This window comes from Amblyomma maculatum, unplaced genomic scaffold, assembly GCF_055883805.1.
Source record: "Amblyomma maculatum isolate TAMU_Amacu unplaced genomic scaffold, ASM5588380v1 scaffold_15, whole genome shotgun sequence".
Taxonomy (NCBI): domain Eukaryota; kingdom Metazoa; phylum Arthropoda; class Arachnida; order Ixodida; family Ixodidae; genus Amblyomma; species Amblyomma maculatum.
This window is the reverse complement of record NW_028146740.1, coordinates 11817694-11823970: the sequence shown is the minus strand read 5'-3', so window position 1 is coordinate 11823970 and position 6277 is coordinate 11817694.

Here is a 6277-nt window from a genome sequence, read left to right as displayed (position 1 = left end):
GCTTTTTTTCTTGCACTTCCGGTGTCACGCGGGCACCGCGGTAACCAAGGTAACCACGGCGTGGTCGCGCGCGGCGACTGACCTCGTTTTAGTTCCCTGCGGGGCGCTTTCCACCTGTGTATGCTCTCGTTTCTTGTGTCTCCCATGCGAAGTGGACTTCGAAATTGGCTTACCGGTCTCCAGCATTTGGTCGGTGCCTTAAATGCCGTGCCCCAGTGCACCGCGCCGTACGTCAGTGCAGCAAAATTTCGGAGGCAACCGCTCCGTTTCCGTGTCCACCAAACCAAAATACGCACCTCGGATCGAGTCAAGGCGACAACATACGCTGGTAAGTAATGTGTTTACTAGCCTGAATATAGCGCACAGATAAACGACGGTTTCACGGGTGCAATGAGTTAGTCATTGTTGTGATGTATCAATACTATGGCGGATTTTAAAATCCTACCGCTTCAAATGCTGACTTGATTGCATCAAACTTGTTTTGTCACGTAGTAAGTTTGTAGCGTATGAACTTTTGTCTTATAGTAAATTAGCTAAGACAACTGCACCTACCTGGCTCGGCCGTGCGCGATGCGCGAACCCGTGGTATCACGTGCCGGCGTTGGCAGCTTTCGGCCCCCGATAATGGCGCAGATTGCGGGTTCGCATTGTACGCAGCAGCAACGAATTAAGCACCCTTACCTAACTTACTGCGAGCAAATAAAAGTTACCGCAATATCAAAGCTCCGTGTGCAGTTTCACGAAAAACTACTGAGCGGTTAGGCCGGAGAGATACAAGACGCCGCGGTGAACACGTATTAGCATTCGCATGCTGTATCTACCCCTTGCAAGGTTTCACATGACGTGCAGTGATGAGAAGGCAGCGAGGAAACAAAGAAAACAACTTTATTTCGAGAGAAGGCCTACAGCATTTCTCTAGATAAATCTTAGAGCATATTCCATTATGTCCTGAGGGTAAACAATTGACGCTATTAAAAAAACAACTTCTCTCCGCAACGAAGCGTTGTGCTTTCTTAGTCGCTCAGCAGTATAAATTATCGCTAAGAACACAGTATTATATCGCGCACATAATAATAATAAGCGCAATTACACTGTTGTCTTGGAAACTGTGGACCTTAACGGATGCGGAAGAGCGAGCCTGTGAAAAGAGAGAAGTGACATGGTCACTTGTGAAGTCGGCTCACTTTAATTACTTCCATTTACTTCCAACTTGACTTCAAGAAGCTGAACAACTCTGATCGGCATAATTATTCGCTATCTAGCTTTACACACACCCTGAACCCACAGTTGCTCTGTCTTTCCTACTTTTTGTTTCAAGCGGCAGCTTTGATGCAATACTTGAAGGGCCTGCGAGCGGTCGTACACCATGTGGAGTTGCCGCGATAAGCAAACAGCAACATGTTTTGTGTGCAAGTTTGCTTGGCCGCAGCCAGAAGCGAAATACAGAGACATGGGTACAAGACTGCACTCACTACGACAAAAAAGTCATATGAAACTGCGCTCCAGTTATTGTTAGTCACAGCAAACATATTGAAACAATTGTTTTGGCTCCAGCGGCCAATGCTGTGCCTCGCTGATGCCAGTCTGTTGAGCATTTGGGTTAAGTATACTGACAGTTGTGCTGTGCAACTGAATAGTCATGATGAAGCACAAATCTGTGCTTGTGTGCAGCAATTAGTTCTTCTTTTGACGGTCTTTCATAGGCATCAGTCATAAGGTGGCGCTCTGAAGCTATGCTTGCAGCTGTGTCTCTGTGTGAAGAGCCCTGAGACCGTTTCTCTGCATCCTGGAGGAGCCTCAGGACGTACGCTGCGCGAAATAGCCATCGCGATTACAACAGTTCACTTAGTTTTTTGTGTAATAATATAAGTAAAACGAACTTTTAACTTACAAAAAGTATGCTCCATTTTCACTGAAACGGCACTGAAATGTCCTTTTCTTGATTTTGCCATTTTCGCTTTCCAGCCGTCCTCTCCTTTCTTTTTCTGTGGGTGGAGCTTAGAAGAATTTTCATTGAAGTGAATAACAGCCAGATGTGACCTAAAAAGAAGGTAAATATGAATGAGTTTCTCATACTCTGCAAAAAAAAATGTGTTTCTTATTGCCTACTAGCAAAATTATGCCAAGTAGAGGCTATTATAAGAAACCATTATGCATTATATTCACATCACTGCTGCAGAGATTGCTTCTGTTTTCGCTTCTATATCGAGCGCCTTTATATCAAATTAAAATGTGATGCAATGATCTTCAAGCAGCAAAATGAATGTATGACATGGGCTAGAAAACTTCATATCGTGGATCACCCGTGTTCTCCCTGCTTTTGTATTCTAGCGATCATCATTAGTCCAAGTGATCAAGTGAACCTTGAGCATTCTTTCAGTTTCAATACATTAGCTTTGGGACATTCGAGATGGTTCTAGAGGGGCCGGAAACTTGCGCTGATAACTTCCAGTTCTTTAAAAACTACCTTCGTTCTGGTCACTGCACTAAGATGAGGAGCACAAAAGAGAGACGAGGTGTTTTGCAGCCAGCCCTCCAAGCTGGCCCCTCAACTTTTTGTCATTGCAGTATCTCAGCTCATGTCATTTCTGTCTGTATGTACTCCTGGTGCACTGTTCTTTATCTCATCCCACCTGCCTATTCTAATATAACAGCAATGACTTTCAATGAGGACCCTTGGTGGCCTGTGCAGTACATCTATAGCCTCCTGTCTCACTTTTTCCATGGAAGGGGATTACAGAATGCCTAGTGCTACCATTCTACCAAATATGTTTTTACCATATTATATGAAGCATCCTTGAATGTCAGAAGTGTGCACTGCAGTCTCCTCCAAATGTATGATAACTACCTTTGATATGGAAGTGTTCCAAGTTTCGAAAAGAAAGACACAAGATAAGTTCAGCTAATTTTACAGCAGTGTATTTACTATCAGGGTGGAAGGATTGTGGCAGCTGGCTCATAAGGTGCATTGAGTTCCTACTTTATGCAGAAGTTGGGATTGAGTTACGGGGTGGGCACTTTTTTTTGGCAGATGTTAGGGTCGACTCCTGTGAATCGCAATTGTAGGGTCTCATTTTACCTGGCCTGATAACATGAGAGCTCCAGATCCAGCACTGCACTAAGGAGGCTGAAGTCAAGCCCAACTTCCATGAAAAAAAGGCGCCAAATGCGTCCAGTAACACAGCAGCTTCCCACTCCTCACATTAAAACAAAAACAAAAAAAACCTCTTAACTTTTTTTCTCTAAACCTCAGCACTAGACCATAAGAAAGACTGTTTTGAGGTGCTTTAAATTGGTCACAAAGCAATTTTTCAGCCCGCCAGGGCTATTCCAGAGCACGAACTAAAAGCAATCTGCTTAGTTGCAAGTTCCAATGGGCTGCTTAGCAAGTTGAAGAATCAAAAGGAGCAAAAGGAAATGGAGCAAATTATCTGAACTTCTGTTTTTCTTTTTCCCACTGTGTTCTATTTCCTATGGTCTCTGTTCCTTTTATAATGACAATATTATGTACATACATTAAAAGCTTCATGCAAGGACTTATTGTTTGCACATGCCATGCAGAAAAGTTGGACTACATAGTCACACTGGAGTGAAAAATAATGTCTCAGTCTTCTCTTTCATTCAACAAACCTTACTTGCATCCCACCATTCGAGTATGCAATTGATTTGGGAGCAAACTTGAATAAAAAGTTGTGAAAAGATTCAAGGGAAGATGTCTGGGCTTTGGGAGACAGTTGTCGAGCGTCAATCAAAAACCGGGAGTTCTTCAAAATGGAGTTCAGCTTCTTGAAAGCACATGAACCTATTAAAAATATATACATAAAAAATATATAAATATTTGAATGATGAGTTGCAGTGTTGGTGTGTGTTCTAGTCAATCTTAGATGCTGAACCTGCTTACAGCTGGTGCATTGCAGCTGAAAACAGTTTTAGCATCATATTCTTAAAAACACCCCAGGTCTTGTACTAATATATTACGGTGAAAAGAAATCTAAGAGATGTTGTCGAGCAAACATGCTACACTTTGTCTTCTTTAAAATTGTCAGTATAGGACAGTATGGAAAATCCTATTGTATTTGTGTTCCATACTAGCATGTATAACCAAGCTGTCTCAGTATTAAAATATCTTGCAGTCTCAGCAATCACATTTACATTATTTTGTTTCTTCACTTCATTAGGGGTTTCTTTCTCGGCTATGTCATATGTGAACTTCCTCTTATGTGCGGATGTGTACAAAGTTTTTTCCATGAAGTTCTATTTGCCTTACCTACCTCATAAATTTATCATTGGTGTGTGAGCCGTGCACCTTCCAAACAACATCAAAGTGAAAACTTTACAAAAAAAAAAACTGTACAAAACAGATTACCTCTGCTCATCCATTGCCTGTTTGCAAGGAGCTAATGCAGGCATCTGCTGTATGGTCTATCATGGCCATCACGCTTATCGCATATGTGGTTCAACAGGCTGCACTACATGCTGATGATCAGGTCACCATTACCCTGGTCCAGGGCAGCAACATAGAATTGTGATTGTCTGGATCCATGGTTCTATTGCTTCACAGCCCTTTGACCTGCTCACAGCTTCCAACTTCTTAAATGCAGTATAGAATATTGTTATTACCATGTATGCGCCCTAATTATTAAAGCAAGCAACTGCATGCATCTTTAGTAATGCGCCAAGCATCAAAGTAGTGCTGTATAGGCGATTTGCTGCTCTTGCAATATGTCCAGATAGCTGTGTGGCGGTCTGTAGATAGATCAAATTAAAAACTCACAACAGAATAATATATGTCAGCAAATGTACCTCTTCACCAATGGTTTGCAACGATAAAACATTTTGTAATTCAATTGTTTGTATTATATAATGATTAATTTGATTCTTTTTATGTATAGACATGCAAGCAGCACTTGCCAAGGGCACTCTCGGTGAGGCGCGAATGCCTCGCACTTGTGTGGGCGTATACTAAATTCGCCCTTACTTGTTTGAGCGGCCCGTTAGCGTAGTGACGGACCATAATGCATTGTGTTGGCTGTCCTCACTTAAGGACGCTACCGGCCGCTTAGGTCGCTGGGCCTTGCGATTATGAGAATACATGTTTACTGTTGTGTACAAGTCAGGCCGCATACATCAAGACACCTACTGTTTGTCCCGCCACCCCGTTGACCCTCCTGAACTTCCTGACAATACTACTGATGACTGCGTTTTGTCCATCTCAGGATTTCGCCACATCGGCGTCGAACAGTCTTGATCCTTCCCTGCGCCCATTATTGATCACCTGTGCAACGACACTTCCGATCCGTCCATCAGTATGTTTGTGCTGACTGATGACACATTATAGCGACGCAATATGCGCCCAGCTTGCGTAGACCTGCTTGTTGTCCCGACACATTTACGCTCTGCTGTTCTTGTGCACTTTCATGATGCTCCTACAGCAGGGCACCTGGCAATGTCACGCACATGCGACAATGTTCAACGGCGATTCTACTGGCGTGGCCTTTACTGCTCTGTTCGTCGCTACGTCGCCGCCTGTGAGCTATGCCAGGGCAATAAGACTCCGTTCCTTCACCCTAACCAGCCCCTACAACCACTCGCAGTTCTAAGTGAGCCCTTTTCTCGAATTGGTCTCGACCTGCTTTGGCTATCTCTCACATCGACTTCAGTGAACAAGTGAATCGCCGTAGCGACCGATTACGCCACCCCGTCTGCCATAACCAGAGCTATCCACACCAGCTGTGGCTCAGACGTTGCAGGCTTTCTTTTGCTAGACGTCATCTTGCTTCATGACGCTCTTCGTCGCTTCGTCATGACGCTCTTCGCTCTTGACGCTCGCTGATCGCTTTCACTGCTTCCTTTCTAAAGTTGTTCATGGTCTTCTTTGCTCATGCGCTACGCCCCACAACTTCACAACGACCTACCATCCACAAACGAACGGTCTTACTGAGCGCCTTAATCGTACACTCAACGACAGGATGTCAATGTATGTTTCTGACATCACCATGACTGGGAAGTCTCTTTACCCTTCATACCATTCGCCTGTAACTCCTTATGGCATGATACCGCCGGATATTTTCCCTTTTATTTACTCTTCGGCCGCGACCCTCTACATCCCTTTGACACCTTAGTGCCTCTTGACGACTCATCCTTCAGTTACGCTTCTGATGCCATCGCCCGCGCTGATGCCGCCCGTCATATTGCTCGAGACCGGCTTGGTTCATCTTAGCATTTTCAAAAGCACCGTTACGATCTCCAGCCCCGTGACGCCTACTACCTTCCTGGC